This window comes from Elaeis guineensis, unplaced genomic scaffold (assembly GCF_000442705.2).
Source record: "Elaeis guineensis isolate ETL-2024a unplaced genomic scaffold, EG11 Super_Scaffold_1000033, whole genome shotgun sequence".
Taxonomy (NCBI): domain Eukaryota; kingdom Viridiplantae; phylum Streptophyta; class Magnoliopsida; order Arecales; family Arecaceae; genus Elaeis; species Elaeis guineensis.
In genome coordinates, this window is record NW_027332424.1 from 11845450 (window position 1) to 11858262 (window position 12813).

Below are 12813 nucleotides of genomic sequence, written 5' to 3' on the forward strand. Positions count from 1 at the left end.
CATGCCCCAAAATTGATAAGGATCTGATGTACTTCCTTATTAGGATAAAATTCAAAAGAAAGTTAGGTCAAAAAAGGAGAGAGAGTCCCAGAGAAGTGGGGATGCACCAACTTGCATCTCCTCACACCTTCACGTGCATAAAAAAGAAAGAAGCATGATTTCTCACACCCCCACTCCCTTTTTCTATATGAATGATGAGAGAGAAACCTAGTAAAAAGGTTCTAAGGCATCTGGTTTGATTGGATTTCAAGTTGGATTCAATTTGAATCCAATTCGAGTCTGATTCAAATCAAATTCAAAAAAGCTATCAACCCTGATCTAATCAGAATTGTAATCTAAGCCTAAAATGGATAATTAAACCCAATAAGCCTTAAATTAAGTCAAACTTAATTAAATTAAATATAATTTAAATCAATTAGGACTTGATCTATAATTTAATCAGGTCCAATTAAATTATAACACTTACAATTAAGTCCCTTATGCTAACAATTAGCAGTTTTCAAATTTGTAACTCTTACAAATTGATCCAAACCATCAATCTAAATGATAATTTGATCATGATCCCAGCTATTGATCAAGATGAGCTCCTTTTGTGTGTGACCTCTTAGATTCTATTCTATCTGATAGTGAGATATATTGTGATCTCCATCACTGTATCATCAAAACTCCTTTCGATGGGTTGGAGCAATTCCAACTCGCCCCATCAAGGATCGTTGATCCAAAAATGATCCTAATAAGTTCTTACGATCTACCAATGATGCCTAGCAATATATAGTGGCAACCTAGTAGAATAAAAAAATAAACTCCTAAGTGTAGTTACTATGTGATCAAGTTTCTCTATCGAGAGTCCCAACAGGATGTAGGTCATGAAACCACGTCAAACCCTAAGCATCTGTCATATGCCAGACTTAATTAGCTTGAGTCCAATTGTGAATCTCATGAAAAATTTTTTTCATAATCACACTGCTATGGCCATAGACTTATGGACTCAATCTCTTAAGTTGCATAGGGCTACTCCTTAACTACTAAGATCGATAAATCCACTATAATTGTACTCCTACTCTTATAGTGAACCTACTATAACCAACATTCACTATAAGGATCCATATGGCTAGGGACCATGTTTATATAAAGTCAAACTATAGCAACCCACTGTGATCAATCGAGGCACCACAGGTCAAAGAACCACTCATACAACTACAGCATCGAGAAGTCACTGATGAGTGAGTTGGCATCCATGTGACTTTTCATTCTTGATCATGCTCAATACCATTGTTCTATAACAATAACCTACACTCTCACTCCAGTATCCTCACACTGTAAACTCAAGATTCGTCTATCCAAAAGAAAGTGATCTATACACCAATCTACTCAGATCAATCACCATCTCTGTGATGATCATCAACTGGAAGCTTTTAGGAATTAATCTATAATGACACGTATCTTAAATTCTCAACTATTGAGAATATGTATCATTGACCATTAACTCCATGGATGATTTTAGGACATATTACTCTAAAATAGATATAATTATCTATTAATTTTAATTTTAATAAATCAAGTACAAACTTATGTCCTAAAAAATTATAATGTGTCAGTCAACAATTGACTTTCCAGATTACACATCTAACAATCTTCCACTTGACCTAAAGCCAATCTATCTAAATCTAGGTCCCATCTTTTCAAGTTGTACTTTAGTCTTTTAGCTAGCAAATTGCATAATGAGTGGGTCCACCATGTTTCCATAGGATCTACTCTCTCCACCTTGACTTTTTTTTTAAAGTCGAGGTATTTACGTATTATTTAAAGTCCTCCTTTCCATGTGCTTGGTATTCTGGTGAGATCAAGGCTCCATTAGTTAAGAGGTATGATGCCAATATTGTCACTATAATAATATCTTATGACATCAATTGCAACAAAGTTACTTGAACCAGAAGACCTTATCTAGCACCTTTGAAAAAATGACTAACTCAACTTCCTGTAATGATTGATTATTTGGAACTCTTCCAATCTACCAATTTTTACGTTGCACACATCATGATGTAGACTCTCTACTATCAGTGCTAGACTCAAGATCCAAGCACATATACCCATAAATCCTACAACTCAAAATTCTCCTTCAAAAACTAAGAACAAATTCTTAGTACTTCTTAAGTACTTAAGGATGTTCTTCATAGCTATGCAGTTTCATACACCTGGATTTGACTAATTTCTGCTCATGACACTCACAGCAAGATCAAGTCAAGTACATTGCATGGCATTCATGAGGTTACATTATGGATTAAGCTCATGAGCTAAATCTCTTCAGATGTGTATTGACACATCATCTTGGAGAGATACATGCCTTGCCTAAGGGATATAAATCCCCTCATGAAATTTTCATACTGAACCCCTTCAGCACTTTTTTTATATACTTGTAAAAAGTCTATCATCTTATCAGATCTATCTCCATAGATCTTTAATCCAAGATGCTTTTCTTTGATATTTCTGGAGGATCTATTTGACAACCAACTCTTGACCGAAGCCAGCATGGAAATAACTTTTTCAATCAGGAGAATTTCATCCTCCCACTGTTCCTCCTTGCTTTTGATAAAATCAAACTATTTGATTGAATCAACCCAAATTCGAGATGCTTGCATTAATCCATCACTGGAAGTGAAATCCATCAGGCTACTCTATGTAGATATCTCTCCAAGATATCATTAAGAAACAGTTTTTATATCCATCTACATCTAAGTTTTTTTTGTAGATCTATTAACACCCAATGGGTACAATATCCTCGATGGATCACTAAGATTAGACTGGGTTGTTATGCATCAAGTCAACCTTTGACTTTATTGCTTTCATCTATTTCTCAAAATCGATGTTGCACATTGCCTCGTCATAAGTCTTAGGATCAACTACTTGATCTCTATCTCCCATAAGAAATATTTTCTCTACATCCTCTGAAAGTATACAAGTATCTTTCATGAGGATGGGAGACCTTACTAGATCTATGAGGTGGTGGAGGTCCTACACTAACTGGCTCAAAATGAATACGTACAACCAAATCTCCAATTTGTTACTCTTTAGAGGCTTTCTCTTCAAGCTCAATTTTTTCTCACTACCACCAACTTAGGTAAACTATTTTCTTAGAATGTGGTATAATAGATCACAATCACATTGTGGTCTGCTAGGGAGTATAATTAAGTACACTATTCAACATATCAAAGTATGTTCCTAAAGAAGTAAGGATTAGAGAGTGAGTCTCATTCTAAACCAGACCATATCCAATAGGATCCTAATCATCTTTTCTGACACCCCATTGAGTTGAGGCGAACCAGGAGGAATCCACTGTGAGACCATACCATCTCCATGAGATAATCTCAAAACTTCCACTAAGGTATACATCTCCTCAATCCAATCAAAGAATCGTAAAGGATTTTCCATCAAATGGGTTTGTATGTAGTGGTCCTCTCCCATGTCCCACAAGAGATAGTTTGATCAATTTTTTTTGAAGGCAGGATCCACAAACTCAGAATTCATGTGTCAAGAAGATGATCCCTTTTCAAGTTTGTATATCTGTCCTCTTCAAAATGGCCTTGATGCACCACATATACTTAGATTTATCTTATCTATAGATCTCTCAAATCATACGGCATACTCACTGTCTTAATACATCAACATGCAAATAGATCTGACATACCTTCATAAGGTATGTCACCCTTCTTCCTTAGGCTATCTAGGTATGAAGATATTTCTCATCTGAGTGGTCGTTAGTACTGTAGTAGAAATACTTTTTCTTGCCTAACGTCTACTCCTTGAGAAGATCCTTCCTTGGCTCACTCTCTCATAGACCTTATTCTAAGAGTGTCTCTCTTGGAACTAAATTTTTAGCGATAAGAACACACCCCCTTGAACTTTTCAAGGTCTTCTTAGTGATCACCAATATATTCATCAATTTTGATAATGTGCTATCATATTTGTTCATATGGTAGTTTACTCTAAACTGACCAAATGAACCATTAAGAGACTGCTGGATCAAATCCACCTCCAGTTCTCCATGCATGGTCATCATGAATTCATAAGACCTTTGGTCATTATCAAACAATGATTATGGATGGACTACTCAATACATAGTTTGGCTCTACTCGCCACATAATTATTATATGTGAGTCATCATAGCCCTAAGTTCATTATGTCCTCATGCTGGCACTAAGGCCAAGATATAGCGCCTAACCTAAGGGAATCCTGAATTCATGACATCCTCAAGCACTGAATGTTTCAATGGTTGGACGGTTTGGTGACCCAAGGAAATTTTGTTCTAGAACATACCTTAATCCTTACCAGAGTTCAGAACTATTCTGAAGTCCTAAGCCAGTTCTTTATAATTCTATTTGATCAATTGGTTATATCTTGGACTTGGTCCAATCCAATTGGGTTTGGATTTCATAATAAGTCAAACACTTATCAAATCCAATTGTATTAGACAAATAAAATCCAATCTGAGTCAAACTCAAACTTGAATCTAATCAAACTAAATTTGATTTAACTTGATCAGGACCCAATCTCATTATTTGGTCAAATCAAATAATTTAGCAACCATTGCAACTTGAGAGATTTTCAGTCCATTTGGACTTAGTTTAAGCTATGAGGTTTAAAGCTGAGTAATAAACTAAAGGGAGAAGAGGATTCTAATTAGATGTTTGTACTAAATTTTAAAATTTATTTTAAAAACTTTAAGAAATAAATTAGACTCCCACTATTTTTTTGGATCCTAACACTCCTCGAGTTAGAAAGCAAAAATTTCTATGCGAGTTAAGGTTCCTAGTTGGTACTACGGTCCCACCAATTGACACACCACCTCACCTGATAGATCTTGATGAATATGTCAACTAATAGGTGGACAACTCTTGTTAATGCATCTTTTGCAAATTACAGCAGACTAGGTCTCTAAGTCCTGAGACCTCACCTGATAGATCTTGGTCTCATTCCTTAGTTAAGTCAGACCCACCATTGGCATGAGTGAAGCCATCATTAAATCCTCACCTGATAGATCTTGGATCGAACACCATCTTCACCCTGTAATAGTAAAGTGGTTGCTTCTCCTCTGATGCAACTGAACCACTATATCTAGCCGAGAACAATCAACATCGGAGAGGGCATGGTACTCTACAATGATGGAAGACCCCTCGACTTAATATTATTGAGGAGGTTTTAATTTAGGTCTCTTCTACATAGTCATATACATCTCATGTAATGATCTATCTGATTCAGATCAGCATATTTCATGTCTGACTAAATCTAGTTTAGGTCAGCACATCATATGTTTGATCCAACCTAGTCAGCATAGGTGAACTTGAGTCAATAAGTAACCCAATACAAAACATAATCTCTCAAAATGGTCAGATAAGTTAAGATGAGTGGAGTCCCCCCATTGCTTTTCTTAGACACCAACGAATTATTCAAATAAGACAACGGAACTAATTAAATAACCACCATCTAAATACTTACCTTAGATACCAAATTAATTGATTAGAATTGATTAGATTAGCCTATTGACCTGGGCCCGAACCACTGAGCCAAATTCAATCTTGAGTCAATCAATTCATATCAAAATATGAATCGATACGACCAACTACAACTAAACTCGATTTTGAGCCCCTTTGACCTAATTATGATGAACAATTGATTAGATTCAATCAACTACTCAAATTGACAAGGGGTCTAATCTGATCTAATTAATTGATCCTAATTATAGTTTGATCACTAGAGCTAATTTGTTCAACCCATATCCAAAATCTCATATTTTATGTAATAAATTTTAGGTTTTAAATTCTTAATTTTAGATCTTTTAAATTCATACCTTAATCCTTAATTAAGTGCATTATGATGATGGGTTTGTTTAAAAATTAAAATAATTTTAGATCCAAACAATTAACATTTTGTATCTCATACAAAATTTTCTGTCTACAGTAATGAGTCAACTCACCCTAGACTTGAGTCGATTCATCACAATGACAAACAAAAACCCTGTAGCCTCAGCCTGCATAACTGAATCGGCTCATCAACCAACCAAGCTGGGCCATCAGGGTCTCGAGTTGACTCAAATAAAAATTGAGTTGACTCGACTGGCTGAACCGCTACCAATTTCATGAAAATTGATCGATTACCAATCTGATTTATGTGCTGTTGGGTATAAAATACCCACAGCCGAAGTCCTCAGTGGAATCGACTACATGACAACTCCGCCCGGACTCCTATGGGAGCCGAGCTCCATCACCGACAACTCCAACAGCTACGAGGAGACTTCGCCCGGACTCCTACGGGAGCCGGGCTCCGCCGCCGACATCGACTACGGGACAGCTCCGCCCGGACTCCTACGGGAGCCAGGCTCCATCCTCAGCATCAACCGCTGGTAGGCCTCGTCTGGACTCCCACGGGAGCCGGACCTCCCCTCTGACTTTAATTGCAGGAAAACTTCGCCCGGACTCCTACGGGAGCCGGACTTCGCCCTCGACTCCAACGGCTGCAAAACGGACTGCATCCGGACTCCTACGGGAGCCGGACTCCGCCGACGACTTCAGCAGCAAGGGGACTCCGCCCGGACTCCGACGGGAGCCGGGTTCGGTCCTCAACGTCAACTGCTGGCAAGCTTCGTCCGGACTCCTACGGGAGCCAAACTTCACCCTCGACTCCAACGGCTGCAAGACAGACTGCGTCCGGACTCCTACGGGAGCCGGACTCCGCCAATAACTTCAGCCGCAAGCAGACTCCGCCCGGACTCCTACGGGAGCCGGGCTCCGTCGCCGACATCGACTACAGGACAGCTCCGCTCGGACTCCTACGGGAGCCGGGCTCGATCCTCAACATCAACTGCAGGCAAGCTTCGTCCAGACTCCTACGGGAGCCAGACTTCGCCCTCGACTCCAACGGCTGCAAAACAGACTGCGTCCGGACTCCTATGGGAGCCGAACTCCACCGACGACTTCAACAGCAAGGGGACTCTGCCCGGACTCCTACGGGAGCCGGGCTCGGTCCTCAACGTCAACTGCTGGTAAACCCCGTCCGGACTCCTATGGGAGTCGGGCTTCACCTTTAACTTTGATTGCAGGAAGACTCCGCCCGGATTCCTACAGAGGCCGGACTCCGACTGCTGCCGAGCTTCAGCCGATAGATCTGTGCCCCTTGGCGGCCCTGCTCCACTTCCTGCAACGGATCCCGCACTGCTTCATCACCCCTGACAGGCCACAGTAACGATCGTAGCCCTGCTCCACTCTCTGCGGCGGACCCTGCGCGACCCCATTACTCTCTGACAGGCTGTATCAACGGCCACGATTCTGCTCCGCTCCCTGCGGCAGGTGCTGCGTGACTCCACTACTTCATGGCAGGCCGTAATAACGGCCACGATCCTGCTCCACTCCTCGCAACTGATTCCACATGGCGAGCTACGGCGATAGCCACGATTTCGCTCCACTACCCTTCGCAATAAAGTCCCCCTGACTACAAGCGGCCCACTACGAGACGGTTACCAACGTCGCCATCAATCCGTTACCTCCTCCGCCTATAAAAGGGGGACTCAGATACATTATTCTATAAGCTCATTTCTTATCTCAAAACTCTGCTAAATTCTCCATTCGAGCACTCCATTCTTGTTGAGGCAGAGAACTGACTTGAGCGTCGGAGGGTCTTGCCGGAGCAACCCCGCCTCCGGTTTAGACTTCCTTTGCAGGTCCCGGTGGCGACCGTGACTTCCCCGACTCCAGCTTCTCCGGCACAAGCAGATTTTTGCACCAACAGGATTGGCGCTAGAGGAAGGGGGCTCGAACCTCTGCAGTACCCTTGTTCTTGAAGGAGCGCTCAACGGATCCACTTCCGGCCATCTTTTTTGACATCCACTCCTCCTTCCCTCATCCGATGCCTTCTCACGAGGCCTTTGCACAACTGCCTCCGGCTATGGTCGCCGATAAGGAGTGGCCGGATGATCGGCCCCTGCCGGATTCCGTCAATGCCATCTCGGGGGAATCCCGGCAAAAGGCAACCAACATACCAGCTGCATCCCCCAAGCGGCAAAAAGTTGAAGAGCCCATAACTTTCACCGAAGAAGACACCCAGGGAGTCCAATTCCCTCATAATGATGCGGTCGTAGTTTCTCTGAATATAGCAAATTACGACGTCCGTCGCATTCTCATCGACAACAGAAGTTCGGCCGATATCTTGTTCTACGACGCCTTTTCAAGGATGTCCGCTCTTGGCGGTCATCTGAGACCGATTTGCTCCCCCTTGATAGGGTTTACCGATGACGCCGTTCCAACGGAGGGAATGATAGCTCTGACTGTGGCCGTGGGTCAGCATCCAAAGTAGTCCAGGGCTCTGGTGAATTTCTTGGTGGTAAAGGCGCCATCCGCTTACAATGCAATCCTTGGCCGACCCGGCCTCAATGCTCTCAGAGCTGTCGTTTCAACCTACTATTTGAAATTGAAGTTCCCCACCAACCAGGGGATCGGGGAGGTCCGAGGAGACCAAGCCCTGGCCAGACATTGCTACAACATCGCCTTGCAAAGAAGCGACCGGGCTGACCCCTATCCCGTCGATGGCTTGGATGCTCGCGACGACCTCACCGAAGAAAGGGGCGGCCCAATCGAAGATCTGGTACCAGTCCCCCTGAATGATGGAAACGCGGAGCATGTGGTGTTAATTGGCTCCAGCCTGGGGGAGGAGGTGCGGACGCATCTTATTGATTTCCTCCGAAGGAACACGAACATTTTCGCTTGGGTTCCGGCAGACATGCCAGGGATTGACACGAAAGTCATGGAACATCGTCTGGCGGTCGATCCTAAGTATCGATCGACAAAAGAAAAAATCTGGAATCATGCCCCGGAGAGGCAGAGGACGATAGCTGAGGAAGTGGATAAGCTTCTCAAGGCCGGATTCATTAAGGAAGTCAATTATCCTGATTGGATTTCCAATATTGTTTTGGTCAAGAAAGCAAACGGTAAGTGGAGGATGTGTATAGACTTCAAAAAGCTGAATAAGGCTTGTCCAAAGGATAGCTACCCCCTGTCCAGAATCGACCAACTAGTTGATGCTACCTCAGGCCATGAGCTCCTCACTTTTATGGACGCATTCTCCGGCTATAATCAAATTAGAATGGCGTCAGAAGATGAAGAAAAGACAGCTTTCATCACTAATCGCGGCCTTTATTACTACAGGGTCATGCCATTCGGCCTCAAGAATGCGGGCGCAACCTACCAACGGATGGTGAACAAAATTTTCAAAGAGCAGGTCGGCCAAAACATGGAGGTCTACGTGGACGATATGCTTGTAAAAAGCAAGTCCTCCAGAGATCATGTCGCCGACCTCGAGAAAACCTTTGGCGCTCTTCGAAAGTACAGAATGAAGCTGAACCCAACTAAATGCGCTTTTGGGGTAACCTCAGGAAAATTCCTGGGCTTCATGGTATCAGGACGCAGGATTGAGGCCAATCCAGAGAAAATTCGCGCTATCCAAGAGATGACCGCCCCAAAGTCAATCAAGGAGGTTCAGCGCCTCACAGGGAGGATAGCGGCTCTTAATCGCTTCGTCGTGAGGTTGGCTGAATGATGTTTGCCCTTCTTTCAAACCCTCAAGCAGCCGAAGAACTTTTGTTGGACCTCTGAATGCCAACAGGCGTTCGAAGAATTAAAAAACTACCTCAGCTTACCCCCGCTGCTGGCAAAGCCTGAACCTGGGGAGGAATTATTTTTATACCTGGCGGTCTCTCCCATGGCCCTTGCGGTCATCCTTGTCAAAGAAGAAACGAAAGTCCAGCGACCAGTCTACTACATTAGCCGCGCACTAAGGGACGCTGAGAGCAGGTACACCAAATTAGAAAAACTGACCTACGCCTTGTTGGTTGCAGCTCGGAGGCTCCGACCCTACTTCCAAGGGCACACTGTGACGCTACTCACCGATCAACCGATCAAGGCGGTTTTGCACCGGGCTGACTCCTCTGGAAGAATGGCAAAATGGGCGATCGAGCTCACGGAATTCGACATCAACTACAGACCTAGACCAGCAGTAAAGGCCCAAATATTGGCAGATTTCATAGTAGAGTGCACCATCCCAAAGGAGGCCGAACCTGAGCAAAGCAAGGGTGACGACCTAAAGTCTCAACCGAACTCCCCCAACGAAGAAGCCAATCCCTCCGATTGCTTTTGGACCCTCTATGTGGACGGATCTTCCAACATGGCGGGTGCGGGTGCAGGCCTGATTTTGGTCAGCCCGGAGGGAGTCATCGTAGAGTACGCTCTGCGTTTCGAGTTTCCCGCAACAAATAATGGAGCGGAATATGAAGCTCTGATCGCAGGATTAAGGATCGCCAAAGAGCTGGGAATAGGTCAACTCTGGGTACACAGCGACTCTCAACTAGTGGTGGGACAAGTCAGCGGGAGTTATGAAGCGTGGGAGGACAGTATGACCAAATATCTTGAAAAAGTAAAAGAGCTTACCCCCGCCTTTAGCAGTTTCGACATTAGGCAGATTCCAAGGCTGGAGAATACCAGAGCCGATCTTCTCTCCAAGTTGGCGACATCGGCTCCGGCCGAATTGCCCAAAGGCATTTTTTTTGAAGTTCTGAAGCATCCGAGTACGGAAGAATCGCGGCCCGTAATGGAGGTCGACCATGAGCCCTGCTGGGTCGACCCGCTGATAACCTATCTTAGAGATGGAGTTCTCCCCCAGGATGCGAAAGAAGCTCGGAAGCTCCGAAATCAAGCCTCTCGGAACATCCTTTATGAGGGCAAATTGTACAAAAGATCATACTCCTTGCCCCTCTTAAGATGCCTCCGGCCCTCGGAAGCTGACTACGCTTTGTGGGAAGTGCACGAGGGAGCTTGCGGAAGCCATTTGGAAGCCAGATCTTTATCCCACAAGTTACTCCGCCAAGGATACTACTGGCCAACGATGCATCATGATTCGATTGAGTATGTCAAAAAGTGCGATCGATGCCAGAGATACGCCAACGTCCAGAGACAGTCCGCCACCGAGCTCACACCTTTGAGTGCCCCATGGCCTTTTGCATAGTGGGGGATGGACATCCTTGGCCCCTTTCCCATGGCGTCCGGACAAAGGAAGTTCCTCCTTGTAGCGATCGACTACTTCACCAAATGGGTTGAAGCCGAACCACTAGCAAAAATCACAGAAGCGAAAGTGCAAGATTTCGTCTGGAAGTCAATTATGTGCAGGTTCGGTTTGCCTAGAACCCTAATCACTGATAATGGACGGCAATTCGCGGGAGCAAGATTCGTCGAATTCTGTGAAGATCTAAACATCTCCCACCACTTCACTTCAGTAGCCCATCCTCAAGCGAACGACGAAGCTGAGGTGACTAACAGAACCCTTTTGCAGGAGATTAAGACAAGGCTTGAAAAAGCAAAAGGAACTTAGGCGGACGAGCTTTATCATGTGCTATGGGCGTATCGAACTACCCAGAGGTTACCTACGGGGGAGAACCCCTTTGCTTTAGCCTTCAGAATGGAAGCCGTCATCCCGATCGAGCTTAAACTCCCATCAGCACGAGTCGTGGCATTCGACGAACACCAAAATTCATAAAGTCTTAGAGCCAACCTCGACCTGCTGGAAGAAAGATGGGAGATCGCTCAGGTTCGAATGGCAGCCTACAGATAGAAAGTTGCTCGATATTACAACGCCCGGGTCAAGAACAAAGCCTTTAAAGTGGGAGATCTAGTGCTTCGATGATCTGCTGTCTTGCAACCTCAGGACCGGGGGAAGCTCGTCCCAAACTGGGAGGGACCTTATGAGGTCAAAGAAGTAGTCCAGCCCGAAACTTATTATCTTAAGGAGCTCGAAGGGGCCGACCTCCCGCGACCATGGAGCTCAGAAAACTTGCGGATGTACCACCAGTAACTTCATTTTAATCAGTGATCGCATACCCATACGTCTTTGGACAATTCAAACAAACTGTATCAAAAAACAAAAGGGCAACCTCATAAAGTTGAAGGCCCGATTCCATTTAGACCGGATGGGGGGAGAAGTCTTACAACGCCCATATGTGCCCCCACAGCCCTGTTAGGGACAGGAGGAGAACCTCGCCCTAACTTGAGCAAAGTCGAAGGCCCGGTTCCATTTAGACTGGATGGGGGGAGAGGCCTTACAACGCCCATATGTGCCCCCACAGCCCTGTTAGGGACAGGAGGAGAACCTCGCCCTAACTTGAGCAAAGTCGAAGGCCCGGTTCCATTTAGACCGGATGAGGGGAGAGGCCTTACAACACCCATATGTGCCCCCACAGCCCTGTTAGGGACAGGAGGAGAACCTCGCCCTAACTTGAGTAAAGTCGAAGGCCCGGTTCCATTTAGATCGGATGGGGGGAGAGGCCTTACAACGCCCATATGTGCCCCCACAGCCCTGTTAGGGACAGGAGGAGAACCTCGCCCTAACTTGAGCAAAGTCGAAGGCCCGGTTCTATTCAGATCGGATGGGGGGAGAGGCCCTACAACGCCCATATGTGCCCCCGCAGCCATGTCAGGAACAGGAGGAGGATCTCGTCCTGACATGAACAAAGTTAAAGGCCCGGCTCTTTTAGACCGGATGGGGGGGTGAGGCCCTGCAACGCCCATATGCACCACCCCCCCAAGAGGAAAGCCTTGCCCTAGCTTAAGCAACTTCGACCGGTGGTAAGCCCAGCCCGGACTCCTACGGGAGCCAGGCTTCGTCACCGACTTTGACTACATGACGGCTCCACCCGGACTCCTACGGGAGCCGGGTTCCATCACCAACATCGACTACAGGACAGCTCCGCCCGGACTCCTACGGGAGCTGGACTCCGCCGAC